This window comes from Triticum dicoccoides, chromosome 5A, assembly GCF_002162155.2.
Source record: "Triticum dicoccoides isolate Atlit2015 ecotype Zavitan chromosome 5A, WEW_v2.0, whole genome shotgun sequence".
In the NCBI taxonomy this organism is placed as follows: domain Eukaryota; kingdom Viridiplantae; phylum Streptophyta; class Magnoliopsida; order Poales; family Poaceae; genus Triticum; species Triticum dicoccoides.
In genome coordinates this window covers 687,559,515-687,585,938 of record NC_041388.1, presented here as the reverse complement: position 1 = coordinate 687,585,938, position 26,424 = coordinate 687,559,515, and positions in this window count along the sequence as shown.

The window sequence follows — 26,424 nt, the reverse complement described above, 5'->3', positions numbered from 1 at the left end:
GACAAAACAAGTTAACCTTGCTGTTTAAGCAGAATAAGGTAATGCACTAATAAGGCCATGTTTAATGAGCTAATATTTGAATGTTTGATTCAAATGAGTTCACACCCTTCTATTTTAGCTTTTATTATATCAAGACACTTTCATCTTGCCATGTCATAGCATGCATTATATTGTTGCATATTGCCATGTGTTTATTATGTTCGGTGTGACTTTCGTGGTAGGTTCTGCCTCCGAGGATAACCTCGAGTATCCGTCTGAAGGGCAGTACCCTACTACCTCTACAACAGGCAAGCAACCCATTGATCATTCCGATATAAACCCATGTTCTTGCTTCTGCTCTTGTTTACTGCATTAAGATAACGAGATTCAAACTGTTGTGTGCTACGGTAGTTGAACCCTTATCCTCTGCATGACCTGTCATTGCCACAATAACTAGATGAAACCCACTATCATGTGTAGGAGTTGATTGAGCCATGTGTGTGATTCCTTCCTTGCTATGCCTGCTATGCTTAGAGTTGTGTCAGGTCTGGTTCATCTAGGTGATGGGCTAGAGTGATATGATTATGTCAGTAATGTGAGGGATGTTTTGAACATGTTTTGGTAAAGGTATAGATGAGAGGCCATGTAGGAGTACATTGTGGGTTGTTTCATTGAGGACGTCCATAAGAACTGAGATCTGTATGCGTGATTTAAGAATCAGTTACTACCACACATTGGGCCCTGAAATATGACCCCGCTCGACTTACTGACCCATCTCGTCCTCTGTCCAGGAGTTGCAACTAGTTTCTGGTGTTTATTGGTTTTGTGTTGGTGGCCGTGGGTTGCGCTGACCCTAGGGGTGGGCTATGATGCGGTAGATACACCGTGGCACGGTGTACCGAGTCGCCCGTTTGGTGTCTTGGGAACCCTGCACACATCATTTGGGGCCGTTGAGGACACCCCGGCCGGATTTCCTTGTGGATGGAACCTGAATAGGCGATAAACCTGGACTAGAGACTTGTGCTGTTAGTGAGGTCGTGGTCTACACCCACGTCAGTTTTCGCTTGAAGTCTGCCGAGCACATGTCGTGTGCAGACGCTAAGTGGTGGAAACATGTGTGATGAAGTACACCCCTGCAGGGTATAAAACTATTCGAATAGCCGCGTCCGCGGTAAAGGACTACTTGGTTGCCTATACATTTCATAGACAAGTTAATGGATACTACTAAAAGACTCAAGATAAGTGTGAGTACCGAGGATGGCCCTCTCGTAGGATGACGAGAGAGGATCCCCAGTGGAGTATTGTGTTGGTGAGTAGTGGACTCGTGTGCGAAAACTATTTTACTAGTGGACTTCCATAGGATAGCTTAGCCAAGCATCAAAGCTGGCTTGCTGCAATAACCCCACCACCTTCTTGAGAATGAGCATGTATAGTAGGTTCTGTTGTACTTTGTACTCATGTTTGCTTAATTACTGTTTTTAGACGACAACACCGCCCCCTCCGATGGGTTCTACGTAGACCTTGACACCGATGAGTGACTAGCCACCCAGATGGTGATCCTGGCCATGGAGGGCCCTATGTAGATAGACAGGCTTCGAGAAGCCTTCTTGCTTTCTAGTGTCTGTACTCGGACTATTTACTTCCGCTTGTGCTTGTATGATTGTATGACTTGAGTGTCGGGTCATGTGACCCCTATCTGTATGAACATGTTATGTATGGCTCTCTGGAGCCTTTAAATAAAGTACTTGAGTTGTAGAGTTTTGTTGTGATGCCATGTTGTATGTACTCATATCGGGCATATTGTGTGTATGATTGAAATGCTTGGTATGAGTGGGATCTGACAATCTAGTTGTTTATCCTTGGCAGCCTTTCTTATGGGGAAATGTAGTCTAGTGTTCCTTGAGCCATAGTAGTCCGCTACAGCCCGGTTCACCAGAGTCCTGCTAGCCCAGCACTACTGCCCAGGTCACTTGACTGGCCGGCATGTGTTTCACTTCGTTCCTATGTCTGTCCCCTCGGGGAAATGTCACGCGGTGACATCTGGAGTCCTGCCTAGCCTGCTACAGCCCGGGTTCCCCGGAGTCCTGTTAGCCCAGTGCTACAGCCCAGATTCACTCGCTGATGACTGACATGTTCGATGTGATTCACGTATGCCTGTCTCCATAGGTCTGTGCCGCTTTGGGTTCATGACTAGCCATGTCGGCCCGGGTTCTCTGTCATATGGATGCTAGTGACACAATCATATACGTGAGCCAAAAGGCGCAAATGGTCCCGGGCCATGGTAAGGCGACACCCGTGGGATACCGTGCGTGAGGCCGCAATGTGATATGAGGTGTTACCGGCTAGATCGATGTGACTTGGAATCGGGGTCCTGACACGGCACCCCCAGTCGGCGCCACAAACTCTGGCGGTGGCGGCGCGGAGTTCAGGGGGACGACGAATAGCGGCTCCTGGCGGCGTGCAACTTCTTCAAGCCGCTTCTTCGTGGTGGCATCGGCCTCAGCCTCCGCCAGCTTCTTCAGCACGGCGGCCTCCGCCTTGTCTTCCTCCGCCTTCTCCGGAAGGGCGGCCTCCAGCTCCTCACGCGCCTCACGCATGTTTCGTTCCTGCACCTCCCGGAGGTCGACCGCTGGATCGATTCGCCGGCTAGTGGTGGAGGCCTCCGCCGACCCGATAACGGAGGCAGCGGCTGACTTCTCGAGCGAGAGAGGAGCCCTAAGTCAAGAAGGCAACGAGAGGAAGTTCAGATAAAATCAACAAGAAAGGAAGGCACGAGAAAAAGATACTTATGTCGACAACATGGGAGGCGCCTTCGGGAGTTTCTGGAATTTGGCCGCATTCGCGGCGGCTTCCTTCCGCCTGGTCGCGACGGTCGGGTTCTTGGACTTCTTCGGCACGCTGCCGAACAAGGAGGTGCCCTTTTTACGCTTTCGCGTACCGCCTCGGGCGGTCGGCTCAGCGGAGGGCCCCGCGTCTGCCTTGCCAGCGCGTCGTGAAGAGCGCGGCTCCTCCTCCACCTCCTTGAAGTCGTCCGGCCACGTCTCGACGCCGATCCTCTCTTCGGAGCCGCCTGCTTCCTAGACGCCGCCTGTGGCATCATCTTCCAAGGCGGCCGCCCCCAAGTCGGGATCGTCCATGTCGCTCACAGCTTGGTCCGGTAAGTAGGGGCGCCCGCCCCCACAATGGTGGCCGTCGCCTCGGACATGTAGATCTGTTTAAAAAAAGTAAGAGGCCGACTCATCGAATCAATAAGACAGAATCAACATAAAGCACGAAAGAGGGAAAAGGTTGAAGAACTTACGGTAGGCGGCGGGTCCGCATGGGAGTACGGCTGCTTGTCGAACTGCCAGGACCCCTCCAGCTTGAGGTCGGAGATCTCATTCACCAAGTTTGCCACCTCCGCGCCGCCACCGGCTGAGCCTCAGGCCAACTGGGGCTACTAGCCGAAGCCAGTGTCAGCAGACGGCGCCACCGCCATCAACCGACTCCGGGTGCTGACCGAAGCCGAAGGCCTCAAAGCGTCCGACTTGCTAGTTTCCTTTGTCGCACGCCGGGTTCTCCCGCTCCAAGGCGGGCCTCACTTGATCAGTCGGATGAGCGGGCACCGCAACCCATGCCGACTGAGTACCAAGGAGACGGCAGGTTGATGAAGTCGACGTTCTCCACATAGAAGTAAGATTGCTGCCACATCTTGACTGACTGTGGTAGCTTGATGGCGAGGAAGACATTCTGCGGCGACGGCCGGCGCACCGCGATGAAGGCACCACACTAGGCCGCCTTCTCCTTGGCGGAGGTGCCCAGCTTGGTGTAAAAGAGTGCCCCATAACTCGATGGTGGGGAGGATGCCCAGGTAGCCTTCGCACATCATGACGAAGGCGGACAGAATTATCACGGTATTGGGAGTGATGTGATGAGGTTGGAGATGGTACAGCTTGAGGAACGAGTGGAGGAAGCCGCTCGCTGGCAGGCCGAAGCCATGGATGAAGTGCGAGCGAAAGACGACCCGCTCGCCCTCCCCCGGCGCCGGCGAAATCTCCCCCTCAAGAGGCACGTGCACGTTCACGTAGCCCACGCCGGGAAGGTGCTGCGTGTCATGGAGGAAGGCGATGTGGTCGTCATTGACATTCAACCCGTCCCAATCTCCTCCCTGCTCGCGCCATGAAGAGCTCGATGAGGCAAATGGCGCCGCAGGGAAGGTGAGGATCGAAGCAGGGCCAAGAAGGCTCGGGGCGGAAGTTCTCGACGGAAACGAGCGGTGGCGGAGCTCGGGGGCGCTGCGGCGAGAGGAGGAAGAACGAGATGAGAATGGGGCAAGGGGGCACGCGTGCTCCGCCGCTTCCCCTCCTCCCCTTACTTATAGCCGACGGGCTATGAAGCCGAGGGGGCGGGCGTGGGATTTTGGGGTTAACTGTGCCCACAACCCCATGTCCCCATGTTTATTGTGCGAGTTACCACGCGCGGTAACTCCGTGGAGAAGCTCAACCAGCCGCCTCAACCGCGGCGGATCCGCTTGCGTGCCGAGGCCCGATAGTGGCGGGCCCAGCCTGCTGTCGTGTCCCATCGCGTGCGTGGGCTGGCAGGTTGGCCCGGTTGGTTGACGCCAAGTGGCATGCCAATGGCGGGCGGTGGTCATGCCAACTGAGTGGTACGGTGATCCTGTTTTGGAGGTCATGTTACTTGACCATGACAAACCTACGAACTATGAGGAAGCGATGATGAGCCCAGATTCCGCAAAATGGCTTGAGGCCATGAAATCTGAGATGGGATCCATGTATGAGAACAAAGTGTGGACTTTGGTTGACTTGCCCGCTGATCGGCAAGCCATAGAAAATAAATGGATCTTCAAGAGGAAGACGGACGCTGATAGTAGTGTTACTATCTACAGAGCTAGACTTGTCGAAAAATGTTTTTGATAATGTTCAAGGTGTTAACTGCGATGAGATTTTCTCACTCGTAGCGATGCTTAAGTCTGTCCGAATCATGTTAGCAAATTGCCACATTTTATGAAATCTGGCAAATGCATGTCAAAACTACATTCCTTAATGGATTTCTTAAAGAAGAGTTGTATATGATGCAACTAGAAGGTTTTGTCGATCCTAAAGGTGCTAACAAAATGTGCAAGCTCCAACGATCCATCTATGGACTGGTGCAAGCATCTCGGAGCTGGAATATACGCTTTGATAAGTTGATCAAAGCATATAATTTTATACAGACTTGCGGTGAAGCTTGTATTTCAAGAAAGTGAGTGGGAGCACTACAACATTTCTGATAAGTATATGTGAATGACATATTGTTGATCAGAAATAATGTAGAATTTTTCTGGAAAGCATAAAGGAGTATATGAAAGGAGTTTTGCAAATAAAGACCTCGGTGAAGCTGCTTACATATTGAGCATCAAGATCTATAGAGATAGATCAAGACGCTTGATAAGTTTTTTCAATGAGTACATACCTTGACAAGATTTTGAAGTAGTTCAAAATGGAACAGTCAAAGAAAGAGTTCTTGCCTGTGTTACAAGGTGTGAAATTGAGTAAGACTCAAAGCCCGACCACGGCAGAAGATAGAAAGAGAATGAAAGCCATTCCCTATGCCTCAGCCATAGGTTCTATAAAGTATGCCATGGTGTGTACCAGATCTATTGTATACCTTACACTGAGTTTAGCAAATGAGTACAGTAGTGATCTAGGAGTAGATCACTGGACAGCGGTCAAAATTATCCTTAGTGGGATAAGGATATGTTTCCCGATTATGGAGGTGACAAAAGGTTCGTCGTAAAGGGTTACGTCGATGGAAATCCAGATGACTCTAAGTCTCAATCTGGATGCATATTGAAAGTGGGAGCAATTAGCTAGAGTAGCTCCATGCAGAGCATTGTTGACATAGAAATTTGCAAAATACATACGGATCTGAATGTGGCAGACCCGTTGACTAAACTTCTCTCACAAGCAAAACATGATCACACCTTAGTACTCTTTGGGTGTTAATCACATAGCGATGTGACCTGGATTATTGACTCTAGTAAACCCTTTGGGTGTTGGTCACATCATGATGTGAACTATGGGTGTTAATCACATGGTGATGTGAACTATTGGTGTTAAATGGCATGGCGATGTGAACTAGATTATTGACTCTAGTGCAAGTCGGAGACTGAAGGAAATATGCCCTAGAGGCAATAATAAAGTTATTATTTATTTCCTTATTTCATGATAAATGTTTATTATTCATGCTAGAATTGTATTAACCGGAAACATAATACATGTGTGAATACATAGGCAAACATAGTGTCACTAGTATGCCTCTACTTGACTAGCTCATTGATCAAAGATGGTTAAGTTTCCTAACCATAGACATGAGTTGTTATTTGATCAATGGGATCACATCATGATCACATCATTAGGAGAATGATGTGATTGACTTGACCCATTCCGTTACCTTAGCACTTGATCATTTGTTTACTGCTATTGCTTTCTTCATGACTTATACATGTTCTTATGACTATGAGATTATGCAACCCCCGAATACTGGAGGAACACTTTGTGTGCTACCAAACGTCACAACATAACTGGGTGATTATAAAGATACTCTACAGGTGTCTCCGATGGTGTTTGTTGAGTTGGCATAGATGAAGATTAGGATTTGTCACTCCGAGTATCGGAGAGGTATCTCTAGGCCCTCTCGGTAATGCACATCACTATAAGCCTTGCAAGAAATGTGACTAATGAGTTAGTTACGAGATGATGCATTACAGAACGAGTAAAGAGACTTGCCGGTAATGAGATTGAACTAGGTATTGAGATACCGACGATCGAATATAGGGTAAGTAACATACCGATGACAAAGGGAACAACATATATCGTTATGCGGTTTGACCGATAAAGATCTTCGTAGAATATGTAGTAACCAATATGAGCATCCAGGTTCCGCTATTGGTTATTGGCTGGAGATGAGTCTCGGTCATGTCTACATAGTTCTCGAACCCATAGGGTCCACGCGTTTAACATTCTGTGACGATTTGTACTATGAGTTATGTGATTTGATGATCGAAGTTTGTTCGGAGTCCCGGATGAGATCGGGGACATGACGAGGAGTCTCGAAATGGCCGAGACGTAAAGATCGATATATTGGAAGGCTATATGAAGACATCAGAAAGGTTTTGAGTGATTCGGGTATTTTTTTTGAGTACCGGAGAGTTACGAGAATTTGTATTGGGCCTTAATGGGCCATACGGGAAAGGAGAGAAAGGCCTCAAGGTTGGCCGCGCCCCTTCCGCACGGACTGGTATGATTTGGGCTAGGGAAAGGGGGCGCCCCCTTCCTTCCTTCTCCTTCCCCCTTCCCTTTTTCCTATTCCATGTGGGAGGTGGAATCCTACCAGTACTAGGGAGTCCCAGTAGGACTCCACAGTTTGGGCGCGCCCTATGAGGGTCGGCCTCCTCCTCCCTCCATCCTTTATATATGTGGCCAGGGGCACCCCATAGATACACAAGTTGACCATTGATCTTTTAGCCGTGTGCGGTGCCCCCCTCCACCATAATCCACCTCTGTCATATCGTAGCGGTGCTTAGGCGAAGCCCTGTTCCGGTAGCTTCATCATCACCGTCATCACGCCATTGTGCTGACGAAGCTCTCCCTCGACACTCTGCTGGATCGTGAGTTCGTGGGACGTCACCGAGCCGAACATGTGCAGATCGCGGAGGTGTCGTACCTTCGGTACTAGGATTGGTTGATGGTGAAGACGTACGACTACATCAACCGCGTTGTCTTAACGCTTCCGCTTAAGGTCTACGAGGGTGCGTAGACAACACTCACCCCTCTAGTTGCTATGCATCACCACGATCTTGCGTGTGCGTAGGAATTTTTTTAAATTACTGCGTTCCCCAGCAGTGGCATCCGAGCCAGGTTTATGCGTAGCTGTTATATGCACGAGTAGAACACAAAGGAGTTGTGGGTGTGAGTATATACATATTGCTTGCCGTTACTAGTTGATTCTTGATTCGGCGATATTGCTGGATGAAGCGGCCCAGACCGACATTACGCATATGCTTACGCGAAACTGGTTCTACCACCATGCCTTACACATAGGTGGCTAGTGGGTGTCTGTTTCTCCAACTTTAGTTGAATTGGTTTCAATGAACAGGGTTCTTTCTGAAGATCAAAAAGCAATCACTATACCACATTGTGGTTTTGGATGCATAAGTAAGAACGGTTCTTGCTCAGCCCGTAGGAGCCACGTAAAACTTGCAAAAACAAAGTAAAGGACATCTAACTTGTTTTTGCAGGGCATGTTGTGATGTGATATGGTCAAGACAGGATGAGATATAAATTATTGTATGAGATGATCATGTTTTGTTGAACTTATAGGAAAGTGGCAGAAGCCTTATGGTTGTCTCTTTATTGCATAAGATGCAAGCGCCAAATAATTGCTTTACTTTATCGCAATGCGATAGCAATAGTTGCAAGAGAAATAGTTGGTGAGACGACCATGTGACGACCCGTTGATAGAGATCAAGATGATGGAGATCATGGTGTCAATGCCGGTGACGATAGAGATCATGACGGTACTTTGGAGATGGAGATCAAAGGCACATGATGATCATGGCCATATCATGTCACATATTTTGATTGCATGTGATGTTTATCCTTTATGCATCTTATTTTGCTTAGTTCGACGGTAGCATTATAAGATGATCTCTCACTAAATTTCAAGGTATAAGTGTTCTCCCTGAGTATGCACTGTTGAGACAGTTCGTCGTGCCGAGACACCATGTGATGATCGGGTGTGATAAGCTCTACGTTCACATACAACAGGTGCAAGCCAGCTTTGCACACGCGGAATACTCGAGTTAAACTTGACGAGCCTAGCATATGCAGATATGGCCTCGGAACACTAGAGACCGAAAGGTCGAGCGTGAATCATATAGTAGATATGATCAACATGGTGATGTTCACCATTGAAAACTACTCCATCTCATGTGATGATCGGACATGGTTTAGTTGATTTGGATCACGTGATCATTTAGAAGACTAGAGGGATCACTAGTAGAAAAAGGGTCAAATGTTCAGCTCATTAGTCCCGGTTTGTATTTGAGCCGGCACTAATGTGACCAATAATGCCAGTTCCAACGGCTAGGCGGGCGGTGCTCATTAGTACCGGTTCGTGCCACGAACCGGTACTAAAGAGGTGGTGGACTTTAGTACGGGTTGGTGGCCCTAACTGGTACTAAAGACCCCCCCTTTAGTACTGGTTGGAGCCACCAACCGGTACTAAAGGTGGTGCGCTGCCACCCGCAGTGCACAATGTTTAGTCCCACCTTGCTAGTTGAGAGGAGCTCGCACCGGTTTATAAGCCCCGCCGCGGCTACCGTGTCGAGCTCCTCTCTAAGTAGGCCTTTGTGGGCCTATTGCAAGTCTTCTGCCCTGTGGGGCCTACTGGGCCATACGGGCATGCATCCTGGCCCAACTAGAGGTTGGGTTTCTAGTTGTATGCAGGCCGTGCCGGCCCAGTAGGCGGGCTGTTTTTGCTTCAATTCAAAAAATATAAAAAAATCCACCAACCGGGACTAAAGGTCCCCAAGACCACGGCGCGTCTCATGCCATGTGGTGGACCTTTGGTCCCGGTTTGTGTTGAACCGGGACTAAAGGGGGGGACCTTTAGTGCCCACCCTTTAGTACCTGTTCCAGAACCGGTATTAAAGGTCCTTACGAACTGGTACTAAAAGTCGTTTTTCTACGAGTGGATGTCTATCTAAGTGGGAGTTCTTAAGTAATATGATTGATTGAACTTTAATTTATCATGAACTTTGTCCTGATAGTATTTGCATAACTATGTTGTAGATCAATAGCTCGCGAGGTAGCTCCCCGTTTATTTTTTATATGTTCATAGAGAAAAAAATAAGTTGAAAAATGTTAGTAGCAATGATGCGGACTAGCTCCATGATCTGAGGATTATGCTCATTGCTGCACAAAGTATTATGTCCTTGATGCACCGCTAGGTGACAGACCTATTACAGGAGGAGATGCAGACGTTATGAACGTTTGACAATGCTCAGTATGGTGACCACTTGATACTTTTGTGCACCATGCTTTACGGCTTAGAACCAGGATTTCAAAAATGTTTTGAACGACATGGAGCATATGAGATGTTCCAAGATTTGAAATTGGTATTTCATACTCATGCCCGTGTCAAGAGGTATGAGACCTCTGACAGTACTTTGCCTACAAGATGGAGGAGAATAGCTCAACGAGTGAGCATGTGCTCAGAATATCTGAGTACTACAATCACTTGAATAAAGTGGGAGTTAATCTTCCCGATAAGATAGTGATTGATAGAGTTCTCTAGTCACTATCACCAAGTTACTAGAACTTCATGATGAACTATAATATGCAAGGGATAACGGAAACGATTCCCAAAGCTCTTCGCGATGCTGAAATCAGCGAAGGTAGAAATCAAGAAAAAACATCAAGTGTTGATGGTTGACAAGACCACTAGTTTCAAGTAAAAGGGAAAGGGAAAGAAAGGGAACTTCAAGAAGAATGGCAAGCAAGTTGCCACTCCCATGAAGAAGCCCAAAGCTAGACCCAAACCTGAAACTGAGTGCTTCTACTGCAAAGGAAATGGTCACTGGAAGTGGAACTGCCCTAGATACTTGGCGGATAAGAAGGATGCCAAAGTGAATAAAGGTATATTTAATATACATGTTATTGATGTGTACTTTACTAGTGTTTTTAGCAAACCCCTCGGTATTTGATACTAGTTCAGTTGCTAAGAGTAGTAACTCGAAACGGGAGTTGCAAAATAAACAAGGACTAGTTCAGGACGAGGTGACGATGTGTGTTGGAAATGATTCCAAGGTTGATAAGATCACCATCGCACACTCCCTTTACCTTCGGGATTAGTGTTGAACCTAAAATAAGTGTTATTTGGTGTTTGCGTTGAGCATAATATCATTGGATCATGTTTATTGCAATACGGTTATTCATTTAAGTCAAAGAATAATTGTTATTTTTTACATGAATAAAACCTTCTGTGGTCATACACCCAAGGTGAATGGTTTATTGAATCTCGATCGTAGTGATACACATATTCATAATATTGAAGCCAAAAGATGCAATGTTAATAATGATAGTGCAACATATTTGTGGCACTACCATTTAGGTCATACTAGTGTAAAGCGCATAAAGAAACTCCATGCTGATGGACTTTTGGAATCACTTGATTATCAATCACTTGATGCTTGCGAACCATGCCTCATGGGCAGGATGACTAAGACTCCGTTCTCCGGAACAATGGAGCGAGCAACTGACATATTGGGAATAATACATACTGATGTATGCGATCCGATAAGTGTTGAGGCTCATGGCAGGTATCGTTATTTTCTGACCTTCATAGATGATTTGAGCAGATATGGGTATATCTACTTAATGAAACATAAGTCTGAAACATTTGAAAAGTTCAAAGAATTTCAGAGTGAAGTGGAAAATCATAATAACAAGAAAATAAAGTTTCTACGATCTAATTGTGGAGGCAAATATTTGAGTTACGAGTTTGGTCTTCATTTGAAACAATGTGGAATAGTTTCGCAACTCACGCCACCTGCAACACCACAGCATAATGGTGTGTCCGAACGTTGTAATCATACTTTATTGGATATGGTGCGATCTATGATGTCTCTTACCGATTTACCACTATCATTTGGGGTTATGCATTAGAGACAATTGCATTCGTGTTAAATAGGGCACCATATAAATCCGTTGAGATGACACTGTATGAACTATGGTTTGGCAAGAAACCAAAGTTGTCGTTTCTTAAAGTTTGGGGTTGCGGTGCTTATGTGAAAAAGTTTCAAACTGATAAGCTCGAACCCAAATCGGAGTAGTGCGTCTTCATAGGATACCCAAAAGAAACTGTTGGGTACACCTTCTATCACAGATCCAAAGGCAAGATATTTTGTTGCTAAGAATGGATCATTTCTAGAGAAGGAGTTTCTCTCGAAAGAAGTGAGTGGGAAGAAAGTAGAACTTGATGAGGTAATTGTCCCTTCTCCTGAATTGGAAAGTATTTCATCACAAAAATCAGTTCCAGTGATTTCTACACCAATTAGCGAGGAAGCTAATGATGATGATCATGAAACTTCGGATCAAGTTACTACCGAACCTCGTAGGTCAACCAGAGTGGTACGGTAGTCCTGTTCTGGAAGTCATGCTACTATACCATGACGAACCTACAAACTACGAGGAAGCGATGATGAGCCCAGATTCCGCAAAATGGCTTGAGGCCATGAAATCTGAGATGGGATCCATGTATGAGAACAAAGTATGGACTTTGATTGACTTGCCCGATGATCGGTGAGTCATTGCGAATAAATGGATCTTCAAGTGGAAGATGGACGATGATAGTAGTGTTACTATCTACAAAGCTCGAATTTTCGCAAAACATTTTCGACAAGATCAAGGTGTTGACTACGATGATATTTTCTCACTCGTATCGATGCTTAAAATTCTGTTCGAATCATGTTCGCAGTTGCCAAATTTTATTAAATTTGGTAAATGGATGTCAAAACTGCATTCCTTAATGGATTTCTTAAAGAAGAGTTGTATATGATGCAACCAGAAGGTTTTGTCAATCCTAAAGGTGCTAACAAAATGAGCAAGCTCCAGCGATCCATCTATGGGCTGGTGCAAGCATCTCGGAGTTGGAATATATGCTTTGATAAAGTGATCAAAGCATATGTTTTTATGCAAACTTGCGGTGAAACCTGTATTTACAAGAAAGTGAGTGGGAGCACTACATCATTTCTGATAAGTATATGTGAATGGCATATTGTTGATCGGAAATAATGTAGCATTTTCTGGAAAGCATAAAGGAGTGTTTGAAAGGAGTTTTTCAAAGAAAGACCTCGGTGAAGCTACTTACATATTGAGCATCAAGATCTATAGACATAGATCAAGACGCTTGATATATTTTCAATGAGTACATACCTTGACAAGATTTTGAAGTAGTTCAAAATAGAACAGTCAAAGAAGGAGTTCTTGCATGTGTTGCAAGGTGTGAAGTTGAGTAAAGACTCAAAACCCGACCACGGAAAAAAATAGAAAGAGAATGAAAAGTCACTCCCTATGCCTCAGTCATAGGTTCTATAAAATATGCTATGCTGTGTACCCCAGACCTATTGTGTACCTCACCATAAGATTGGCAAGAGGATACAATAGTGATCAAGGAGTGGATCACTGGACAGCGGTCAAAAATATCCTTAGTGCAATAAGGAAATGTTTCTCGGTTATGGAGGTGACAAAGAGTTCGTCGTAAAGAGTTACGTCGATGCAAGCTTTGACACTGATCTGGATGACTCTAAGTCTCGATCTAGATACATATTAAAAGTGGGAGAAATTAGCTAGAGTAGCTCCGTGCAAAGCATTGTAGACATAGAAAATTTGCAAAATGCATACGGCTCTGAGTGTGGCAGACCCGTTGACTAAATTTCTCTCACAAGCAAAACATGATCAATCTTTGGGTGTTAATCACATAGCGATGTGAACTAGATTATCTTCTCTAGTAAACCCTTTGGGTGTTAGTCACATGGAGATGTGAACTAATCACATAAAGATGTAAACTATTCGTGTTAAATCACATGACGATGTGAACTAGATTATTGACTCTAGTGCAAGTGGGAGACTGAAGGAAATATGCCCTAAAGGCAATAATAAAGTTGTTATTTATATTTCCTTATATCATGATAAATGTTTATTATTCATACAAGAATCGTATTAATTGGAAACTTAGTACATGTGTGAATACATGAACAAACAGAGTGTCACTAGTATGCCTCTACTTAACTAGCTCGTTAATCAAAGATGGCTAAGTTTCCTAGCCAGGGACAAAGAGTTGTCATTTGATAAGCGGGATCACATCATTAGAGAATGATCTGATTGACTTGACCCATCCGTTAGCTTAGCATGATGATTGTTACAGTTTCATTGCTACTGCTTTCTTCATGACTTATACATGTTCCTCAGACCATGAGATTATGCAACTCCCGAATACAGGAGTAACACCTTATGTGCTATCAAACGTCACAACGTAACTGGGTGATTATAAAGATGCTCTACAAGTGTCTCCGATGGTGTTTGTGAGTTGGCATAGATCAAGATTAGGATTTGTCACTCCAAATTCGGAGAGGTATCTCTGGGCCCTCTCGGTAATGCACATCACTATAAGCCTTGCAAGCAATGTGACTAATGAGTTAGTTACAGGATGATGCATTATGGAACGAGTAAAGAGACTTGCCGGTAACAAGATTGAACTAGGTATTGAGATACCGACGATCGAATCTCGGGCAATTAACATACCGATGACAAAGAGGACAACGTATATCGGTATGCGGTTTGACCGATAAAGATCTTCATAGAATATGTAGGAACCAATATGAGCATCCAGGTTCCGCTATTGGTTATTGACAGGAGATGAGTCTCGGTCATGTCTACATAGTTCGAACCCGTAGGGTCCGCACGCTTAACGTTCTGTGACGATTTGTATTATGAGTTATGTGATTTGATGATCGAAGTTTGTTCGGAGTCCCGGATGAGATCGGGGACATGACAAGGAGTCTCAAAATGGTCGAGACGTAAAGATCGATATATTGAAAGGCTCTATTCGGACATCGGAAAGGTTTCGAGTGATTCGGGTATTTTTCGGAGTACCGGAGAGTTACGGGAATTCGTATTGGGCCTTAATGGGCCATACGGGAAAGGAGAGAAAGGCCTCAATGGTGGCCGCGCCCCTTCCCCATGGACTGGTCTGAATTGGATTAGGGAAAGGGGGCGCACCTTCCTTCCTTCTCCTTCTCCCTTCCCTTTTTTCTATTCCATGTGGGAGGTGGAATCCTACTAGGACTAGGGAGTCCTAGTAGGACTCCACACTTTGGGCGCGTCCCATGAGGGCCGGCCTCCTCCTCCCTCCATCCTTTATATATGTGGCCAGGGGGCACCCCATAGATACACAAGTTTATCATTGATCTTTTAGCCGTGTGCGGTGCCCCCTCCACCATAATCCACCTCGGTCATATCGTAGCGGTGCTTAGGCGAAGCCTTGTTCCGATAGCATCAGCATCACCGTCATCACGCCGTCGTGTTGATGAAGCTCTCCCTCGACACTCTGCTGGATCGTGAGTTCGTGGGACGTCACCGAGCTGAACGTGTGCAGATCGCGGAGGTGTTGTACCTTCGGTACTAGGATCGGTTGATCGTGAAGATGTACGACTACATCAACCGCGTTGTCATAACGCTTCTGCTTACAGTCTACGAGGGTACGTAGACAACACTCACCCCTCTCGTTGCTATGGATCACCACGATCTTGCGTGTGCGTAAGATTTTTTTTTTGAAATTACTACGCCCCAACACGGCGGTGCATATAGAGAAGAAGAGGAACACGGGAGGGAACAGAGATAAGGGGAGTTTGAGATTACAACATGGTTTAAACTGAATCGTAATAGACCACAGACTCCTGGATTCGCTGCACAACACGCATGCTGGTCTTATCAAAGGACTCGTCTAGTTCAATGGTAGAACTCTCATTCTCCCCTTTGAACAACTTGTCTAAGTACTCATGCCATCTATACTTAATCTCCTCGTCCTTCACCAGGAGTTGGTCTGCTCTGTCCTTGATGCATTTGACTTGGCCGATATCCCTTGTCTTCTTCTCACGGATCTTGGCAATCTTATAGATGTCCCTTTCGCCTTCCTTCGTTCCAAGTTGTTGGTATAGGTCCTCATACGCCCGACCCCTTGCTTCACCGACAGCTCGCTTTGCGGCCTTCTTCGCCATCTTGTACTTCGCCATCTTTGTTGGTATTGTTTACACTCCTATCCAGGTATAGGCTTCTGAAGCAATCTTTCTTCTCTTTAATCGCCTTTTGGACATCATCATTCCACCATCAGGTCCTTATCTTCACTTCTCCTTCCCCTAGACACTCCAAACTCCTCCGAGGCCACCTTACGAATGCAAGTCGCCATCTTTATCGATACATTGTCCGCATCCACTTCTTCCTCCCAAGGGCCCTCCTTAATGACCCTCTCCTTGAACGCCTGAGCTACCTTCCCCTTGAGCTTCCACCACTTCGTTCTAGCGACACTTAAAATAATTTGTTTCCAAATCATTATTTATCTTTTATTTACTCCTGTATTATAATTAGTACAAAGTTGTACTAAAGCCAAGATACTTATTTTGAGACGAAGGGAGTAGTAGTTACTGAATTACTGTATCTGCTTTTAAATAAAACAGGTAGCAGCTGGAGCGATAATGCATGATCCTTCCGTGCACAAGCTTGTGGATGCATGTGCAGACAAGAAGGAGGCCAAGAATGCTGATGTTCTCCAGACTGCAGTTGCTGATATTACTGCAGTGATGGACGACAAGCACAAATCTCTAGAGGCAGCAGCGGAGCTCCAGCTTAGTGGCATTCGTATGATAGGCAACATCGGGAAGGGTGTGTTGGCTCTGCTAGACGTGATCCTTGGTCTTGTCGTGTACTGTCTGTACGCGCTGTGGGCCAAAGCCGATGAGATCGCAAACTTAGCGCTGGGAAGAGCGGTCAAGTTTGTGCTCAACTTGTTTGGTAGTAAGTCAGGTTAAAAGTGTATACTTCTGAGTAGGTTGCCTGGGAGGTGAACAGATGGGGAAGGGGGGGGGAGAGATGTAGATAAGTAACACTTTGATGTGGTTGTAGTTGTACGAATGAATGGCCATTGATTGTTGTTGTCCGGAGAAAGTTCTGCAACCTGGTGATTCACATAGTTGTATGTACTACGGTGCAATGATTTTTGCAGATATCCACTGATGCTATTTTCTGAAAAAAAGATTGCACCATACTGATTCACATAGTTGTATGTACTACGGTGCAGTGATTTTTGCAGATACCCGTTGATGCTCTTTTCTGTTAGCCCAGCTTACTGTTATTTTTCTGTACCATGGTACAATGCTCCTTTAGCTAGCTCTAGCCATTCATTGTCGTTTGAATTCCTCTTCCATTGCTTCTCTAGTTCTACCAGTTCATTGTCAGGCATCTCATCTACTCCCTCCGTTCTTAAATATAAGTCTCTGTAGAGATTCTTCTGCGAACTATATACAGATATATGTAGACATATTTTAGAGTGTAGATCTCATTTTACTTTGTATGTAGTCTATAGTTGAATCTCTAAAAATACGTATATTTAAAAACAGTGGGACTAGCTGGGTAGCTGTGCAATTGGGGCTCTCCCGTGCATAGTTCATAGTTCAATTGACGTCACAATTCGGGGGGCAGCCCAAGTTAGTCAGTTCTTTGAGTAAAATAGATCAACTGTCAGTGTAATTATCTCTCATTCTTAGAGCACTTACAACCGCATATAGCTAAATCGGCCTCTCATATGGGCACATCTGCAGACTGGTCACACCTTAAATTTTCCTTCCCACATTCGTTGACATGTTCTACCTTCATACTAGCTATGGACAAAGAGCATCCACGCTTGCCCTTGGAATCTCTATCACAAAACTAGCGGCCGAAGACGCAATATGGATCATGCCGGATCTCCTCCTTGCCGGAGCTATTCGCCCCGTCACTGTCCTCCTCCTTTTCGGGTGAGGACGTGTATGTTCCTCCTCTATAACTTTTGGAGGATGCGAACGCAGATGGCTTCCTTTGAAGGAAATATGCCCTAGAGGCAATGATAAAGTTGTTATTTATATTTCCTTATATCATGATAAATGTTTATTATTCATACTAGAATTGTATTAACCGGAAACTTAGTACATGTGTGAATACATAGACAAACAGAGTGTCACTAGTATGTCTCTACTTGACTAACTTGTTGAATCAACGATGGTTATGTTTCCTGACCATAGACATGAGTTGTCATTCGATTAACGAGATCACATCATTGAATCAATGATGGTTATGTTTCCTGACCATAGACATGAGTTGTCATTGGATTAACGGGATCACATCATTGGAGAATGATGTGATTGACTTGACCCATCCATTAGCTTAGCACGATGATCGTTTAGTTTGTTGCTATTGCTTTCTCCATAACTTATACATGTTCCTATGACTATGAGATCATGCAACTCCCGAATACCGGAGGAACACTTAGTGTGCTATCAAACGTCACAACGTAACTGGATGACTATAAAGATGCTCTACAGGTGTCTCCAATGGTGTTTGTTGAGTTGGCATAGATCGAGATTAGGATTTGTCACTCCGTGTATCGGAGAGGTATCTATGGGCCCTCTCGGTAATGCACATCACTATAAAGCCTTGCAAGCAATGTAACTAATGAGTTAGTTGCGGGATGGTGCATTACGGAACGAGTAAAGAGACTTGCCGGTAACAAGATTGAACTAGGTATTGAGATACCGACGATCAAATCTCGGGCAAGTAACATACCGATGACAAAGGGAATAACATATATCGTTATGTGGTTTGACCGATAAAGATCTTCGTAGAATATGTGGGACCCAATATGAACATTCAGGTTCCGCTATTGGTTATTGACCGGTGACGTGTCTCATTCATGTCTACATAGTTCTCGAACCCGTAGGGTCCCCACGCTTAACGTTCGATGACGATCGGTATTATGAGTTTATGTGTTTTGATGTACCGAAGATAGTTCGGAGTCCTGGATGTGATCACGGACATGACGAGGAGTCTCGAAATGGTCAAGACAAAAATATTGATATATTGGATGACTATATTTGGAAACGATGAGTTCCGGAGGTCACCGGATAATTATCGGAGTGTCGAGGGGTTATCGGAACCCCCGGGGGAACTAATGGGCCAACATGGGCCTTGTGAGAGAGAGAGAGGAGGGGGCCTTAGGGCTGGCCGCCCCCCTGAGGAGTCCGAATTGGACAAGGAGGGGGCGGCGCCCCCTCTTTCCCTCCCTCTCTCCATCTCCTTCCTTCCCCCTTCCTCCTCCTAGTTGGACTAGGAAAGGGGGAGTCCTACTCCTACTAGGAGGAGGACTCCACCCCTCCTTGGCGCGCCCCAAGGGCCAGATAGCCTCCCCCTGGCTCCTTTATATACGGGGGCAGGGGCACCCTAGAATACATAAGTTGATCATTGATCTCTTAGCCGTGTGCGGTGCCCTCCTCCACCATAATCCACCTCGGTCATATCGTCGTAGTGCTTAGGCGAAGTCCTGTGCCGGTAGCTTCATCATCGCCGTCATTACGCCATCGTGCTGACAAAGCTCCCCCTCGACACTCAGCTGGATCGAGAGTTCGTGGGACGTCACCGAGCCGAACACATACAGATCGTGGAGGTGTTGTACTTTCGGTACTAGGGTCAGTCGGATCGTGAAGACGTACGACTACATCAACCGCGCTGTCATAACGCTTCCGCTTACGGTCTACGAGGGTACGTGGACAACACTCTTCCCCTCTCATTGCTATGCATCACCATGATAGATCTTGCGTGTGCATAGGAAAATTTTGAAATTACTACGTTCCCCAACATCCTTTTGCGTGGCTGTCGGTGTCAAAACCGGCGGATCTCTGGTAGGGGGTCCCGAACTGTGCATCTAGGATCGATGGTAATACGAGACGGGGGACACGATGTTTACCCAGGTTCGGGCCCTCTCTATGGAGGTAATACCCTACGTCCTTCTTGATTGAGATTGATGAATATGAGTGTTACAAGAGTTGATCTACGACGAGATCGTAATGGCTAAACCCTATAAGCCTAGCCTATATGACTATGGTAATGAATATCCTTTTCGGACTAACCCCTCCGGTTTATATAGACACCGGGAGGATCTAGGGTTTACATAGAGTCGGTTACATAAGAAGGGATCTTCATAGTCGGTCGCCAAGCTTGCCTTCCATGCCAAGGAGAGTCCAATCCGGACACAGGTACAGTCTTCGGCCTTCATGTCTTCACAGCCCATCAGTCCGGCCCATGCATAACAGGCTGGACGCCCGAGGACCCCTTAGTCCAGGACTCCCTCAGTAGCCCCTGAACCGACTTCAATGACGAGGAGTCCGGCGCGCAGATAGTCTTCGGCATTGCAAGGCGGGTTCCCTTTTATCCGAACTTCAAGATAGTCTTCGGATGCGATGATAGTATCCGGACCTGTCACACACACCATACATAACCACAGAGAGAATATATTATTACACAAGTCTAATCTGCTGACAGCTTTTTACAATATGACATCACGTCTGTCCGGTCATAATTTCAAACCGTTTTTCTTCTGCCGCTCCATGTTTCGAGACGCGGTTGCCATTGGCATGTTTTGTTGAAGCAGAGATCGTGTCCCCTTATTGCGGGATTCTCATCAATACGGGCGTGGGTGACCCAACCGTGTCGTTTGCACGGCCCTTGGTAATAGGCGAGTTTAAGGCGAGTGGGGAGACGCTTGATATTCATGGCCTTTATAAGGGGATAAGGATTCCCTTTCGTCACCCACACCTCAGCTCCTCCTCAGTCCTTCCATCCCTGAGCTCCAGCGCCCATGCTTTTAGCTTTTCCCTCGCCCGAGAAAGCACTCGAAAGATGTCCGGATCCGGAGCTGGGGGTAAGTGGATGGCCTCCTCCGTCAAGAAGAGGGATATACGGGCGTTCCGGGAGGCCGGATATCTGGCCAAGGAGATCGCTCATCGACTCCCAGCCAAGGGACAGATTGTCCCTACTCCAGAGCCCCACGAGAGGGTTGTGTTTCTTACACATTTCATCCGCGGGATGGGCTTCCCTCTTCACCCCTTCGTCCGTGGACTGATGTTTTACTATGGCTTATACTTCCATGACCTAGCCCCCAACTTCATCCTCAACATCACGTCATTCATTGTCATGTGCGAGGCCTTTCTCCGCATCCTGCCTCATTTTGGCCTATGGCTGAAGACCTTCAATGTGAACCCGAAGGTGGTGAGCAACCAACAAGCAGAGTGCGGAGGCACCATGGTGGGCAAGATGCCCAACGTTACCTGGCCCGAAGGCTCATTCGCGGAGACAGAGAAAGGGTGGCAATCTGGGTGGTTCTATATCACCGAGCCGCATTACGCCAACTGGGTGGCGGCCCCCGAATTCCGATCCGGAATCCCGATGCGGCTCACCTCCTGGCAAGAGAGGGGCCTAACCTAGGGTCCCTCGGATGAGCTGACTAGGCTCCAGACGTGCGTCCAGAACATGATAGATAGGAAGATCAAGCTCGTCAACGTGGTCCAGGTCATGCTCATTCGTCGGGTCCTTTCGTGCCAATGCCGGACTTGCTATCTGTGGGAGTACGATCCGGCCAAGCACCACACGCTACTAGAGCTCTTCGGCACGACGCACGAAGAAATCTGGAAAGTGCTCTTCAAGGCCGGCGAGACGCCACCGCCCACGACCGAAAATCACGGGCTTAGCTTAAAACGCCAGGCCAACCCAGTAAGTTCTTTTAATGTTTTCAAGGCATACCCTTTACTAGCATATTTTGAGAAAAAGCCTAAGCTTTCCTACCCGTGTTTTCAGTCCTGGATCTAGATAGTTGAGGAGATTAACTGTCCGGCTCCGCTGCCCGAAGACCAAGAATTCCCATTACTGACGAAAATGCTCTTTCCAGCACCTTATGAGGTGCCAGAGAAGACGACCCAGAAAGCGGCCAAAGGGGTCAAGAAGGGCCCTCGCCAAAAGGGCGCTATGGACATGATGTCCGAAGACGAGACTTCCTCTTCGTCCACTGATGATGAAGACGAAGAGGAAGAAGAAAGCAACTCCTCACCTGAAGTGGGGAGGAAGAAGAGAGCGGCCCCCACAAATTCGGAGGCGAAAGCGCCTAAGAGGGTTAGAGACTCCCTCGCGGATAACTCCATGTGGGATGTTGATAGCAGTCTGGAGCGACCTCGTCGGACCAAGCCTCGGGCCGCCTCGTAAGTACCAGAATCCGTAAACGTCTGGCCTTCCCAGTTTGTAATATTGATATATCTTAAACCTTGTTATTCCAGTCCAACACGCGATGGCTCCCCGCGATCCTCGACAGAGGGATCGCTAGACTCAAAGGAGATGGCTAGCATGTCTCCGCCACTTGCTCATTCCGTCTCTCCAAGGGTGACGACGAGGTGGTGTCGCAAAAGACCTTCCTCGATCGGGGGGGGGGCTTCCGGAGATCGTCGGGGTGGCGCCCCATGACGATTCCTTAGTCGCCGGACACATAGGGGAAAAAGCCCCTACGGGGCTGGTGATGGGGACCGAGTTCCCTTTGGACTTGAGCCGGATACCATTCCGGAGATCTATGCGGCTCCGGAGTCCAGCGAACAGCATTCCCCAAAAGGAGGGAATGTGCATGTTCCGCCGGTGACCTCTATCCAACCAGAGGCACCAGATAACCTGCTGGAGGCGCTATGAGGCGCCTCTATTGTGGATGAACACCGCGCCCTTATGGGCACGATAATAGAGAAGGTACGGTTCATAAAAAGCGGACTGACCGAAGCCTGCACTAGCCTTCTATCGCCCTTTGAGGTAAGTAATGTGTTTGGAGGAATAATATCACAGTATAGATAGTAGCCCCTGATGCTCTGTTTTGTGATCAGAAAGAAAAAGCCGAACAGAGGATCAAGAAGAAATATCGCAGGAGTCTAACATAAGTTGTCTATGTGAATAAGCAGGTATCGCTACAGGCTGCCATCGCTCATGCTGCAGAGGTCTCCGGACTGAAGCGGAAACTGGAGCGGCCGAGGAAGAGCTCGGCCTCATAAAGAAGCAGCTGGAGGATAGCCAAGGTATGTAGTAACCTGCGGGTACTGTTTAAGAAAAACTGAATAGTCCATCCGGATTGAGTTGCCATGAACGTTATTAGGGGCCACGACCGAGGTGGCAGCCCTCAAGAAGGCGTTGGTCGAGGCCGAGGACAAAGCAGCCAAGAAACGCACCGCGCGCGAGAAGCACGAGGCCCAGGTTGGCGAGGCACAGCAACAGCTCCAAGGCGCGATCGAGAGATTTGAGTCCTTGGAGCGTGATTGTTAGCCGCAAGAGTCCGAACTGGCGAAGGCCCGCCAGAGCGCACAGGATGCACGAGCCAAAGCCCAGAACGCCCTCCGGGAAATTCAGGCGGCCAAGGAGATTGCGGCGGGTAATTCCTTCACCCTGCAAAGCAAGTATGTAGAAGAAACGTTCCTTGTACTTATCCGAATTTGGGTTTTCCAGGGGCATTCATGGATCTGCCGCACAGTATATCAGATGTTGCCGAGCATTATAGAGCCGAAGAAGGGATGTCTACGGAGAAGCTATACCAAGGGCTGGATTACGGTGCCGCTTGACAAGGCCGCTTTGTACTTTTGCTGCTAGGGTTGCGGTATGCTCCTCTGTACGGAGGGAACGTTCCGTGTTTCCATTTACTGTAATGACGCCGCATGGACCGGGCATCTTGAGCTTGAGATAAGCATAATGTGGCACCGCGTTGAATCTAGCAAACGCGGTTCGTCCAAGTAGTGTGTGGTAGCCATTGCGGAAGGGGATGATATCTAAGATTATCTCTTCACTTCGGAAGTTATCCGGGGAACCGAAGACCACCTCCAGCGTGATCGAGCCCGTACTTGTCAGGACCCCAATTCTAAGTCACACCGATCTAGCCTGTAACACCTCATATCACTTTGCGGCCTCACGCACAGTATTCCCACGGTGTCACCTTACCATTGCCCGGGACCGTTTGCGCCTTTTGGCTCACGTATATGATAGTGTCGCTAGCATCCATATGACAGAGAACCCGGGCCAACATGACTAGTCTTCAACCCAAAGTGGCACTAACTTACGGGGACAGGCATACATGAATCAACATCGAGCATGTCGGTCAGCAGCGTGCGAATCCGGGCTGTAGCACTGGGCTAACAGGACTCCGGATGTCACCGCTTGACATTTCCCCGAAGGGACAGACACAGGAACGAAGTGAATCACATGTCGGCCAGTCAAGTGTCCTGAGCAGTAGTGTTGGGCTAGCAGGACTCCGGTGAACCGGGCTATAGCGGACTACTATGGCTCATGGAAGCACTAGACTACATTTCCCCGTAAGAGAGGCTGCCAAGGATAAACAACTAGATTGTCAGATCCCACACATACCAAGCATTTCAATCATACACACAATATGCTCAATATGTGCAATACAACGTGGCATCACAACAAGACTCTACGACTCAGAGTATTTATTCATTAGGCTCCAAGGAGCGAGCTATTATAAACATGGGTCTCATGACCCAACATTCAGAGCATACAAGTCAAAGAACATGTGGAAGCTTAACTTGTCTAAGTACACACAACTAAAAATGAAGAAGGCTAAGGAGCCTGACTATCTACCAGACCCTCCCAAGGGTACAAGATCATAGCTGAGGTAACAAGCTAAACGTCAAAGTCCACATGGAACTGCTAGCGAGACCGACATCTCTCTGCAAAACATAGAATAAGCAAACGTGAGTACAAATGTACCCAGCAAGACTTACATCAGAACTATCTACATATGCATCAGTATCAATAAAGGGGTGGTGGAGTTTAACTGCAGCACGCCAGCTTTGACTCAGTGGCTAACCTGAACTACGATTGCAAGTAACTCTTCTGAGGTGGCGCACACGAGTCCACATATTCACCATATCAATACTCCACTATGGATCCGCTCCCGTCTCCCTACGAGAAGGCCATCCATAGCACTCACACTTATCTTGCGCATTTTTAGAGTATCCACTTTCACTTGTCTATGAACTATGCAAGGGGTCCAAGTTTCCATATCCGAGGAATCCGGCTATTCGAATAGATAATGATAACCCTGCAGGGGTGTACTTCTTCACACACGCTCTCGCCACTTATCGCCCTGTACACGTCATGTACCTCGGCAACCTTCAAGTAGAAGCCAGGCGAGGGAGTCGGCCCCGACCTGACTAACCAACAAGTCTCTTGTCCAGGTTTATCGCCTATTCGGGTTCCATCCGCAAGGAGATCCGGCCGGGGTGTCGCTCACGGCCCCAAACGATGTGAGCAGGTTTCCTAAGCCCACCATACGGGTGCCACTTGGTACACCGTGCCACTGTGCCTAGTCTGTCCCAAGCCCACCCGTACTGGGTGCCACTTGGTAGACTACTAACACAACCTACAAACACCAGAAACTAGTTGCAACTCCTGGACAGAGATCGAGTTGATTAATAAGCCGAGAGGGGCCGAGTTACCGGAACCCAATGTGTGGTACTAACTGTTCATGGATCACAAACACAGAACTCAGTTCCTGAGGACGGCTGCAATGAGAAAACCCACCATGTACTCCTACATGGCCTCTCACCGCTACCTTTACCAAATCGTGTTCACACACTTAGCTCACACACAGTAGGACATGTTCAACACCATTCCAATTCATCCCCAATGAATCAGACCTGACTCAACTTTAAGCAGTAGCAGGCATGACAAACAAACATGAATGAGTAGGCACATCGGGGCTCAAGCAACTCCTACTCATGCTAGTGGGTTTCATCTATTTACTGTGGCAATGACAAGTCATGCAGAGGAAAGGGGTTCAGCTACTGCAGCATGTAACAGTTCAAACGTTGTTGTCCTAATGCAGTAAAAGAGAGCAGGAGCAAGAGAGTGGGATTGTATCAGAATGAACAAGGGGTTTTTGCTTGCCTGACACTTCTGAAGATAATATAGTTCTCCATCGGTGTCATCGATCACATCGTCGAAGCAACATCTATCGAAAGGGGACAAATACCTGCATAGAGAAAGAGACACAATCAATGCAATGCACAATATGATGCATGATCATGACATGGCAACATGAGGTGATTTGGGCTAATGCAACAAAAAGTCATTTTAATTGAAGTGGAATTCAAAACTACATCAAATTCCAACTCCAAACCTATTATGAAATTTTCCCTAATCATGTTTCATCCTAAATAGTGAGGTTAACTTGCTCAAACATGCATGAAAATGGTACAGATGGATAGATTGGATTTTTCTGATCATTTTTCATATATAAATTATTTCATTTGGAGTTACGGTTGAAATTATATGAATTTTTGAAGTCTATACTATTTTGTGGAATTTCTAATTATTTTCTGATTTATTTTAATTCCAGAAAAAACTTTACTGCGTCAGCACTACGTCAAGGTGATGTCAACGGGTCAACTAGACGGGTCCTGGTCAAACCTGACCAGTGGGGTCCACTGGTCAGTGACACAATGTCAACTACAGAGGCTGACGTGTGGGTCCGGTCAATGGTGACGTGGCCAGGTCAAGCTGATCTATGGGGCCCGTGGGTTAGTTTAATCTAAACAGGGGTTTAAACCAGGGTTAGTTAGGCAGCAGGGCCCAGGTGTCCGTGGAGTAGGGGGGTTGATTAGTGGGGTATTTAACCGCTAATGACGGTGCCACGTCATCATCGCTGGTGTTATAACCACCGGCGTAAACAGAGCACGGCGGGGCTGCTCGTTCGGCCAACTCCGGCGATGAGAGGTCGCGCGGCTGG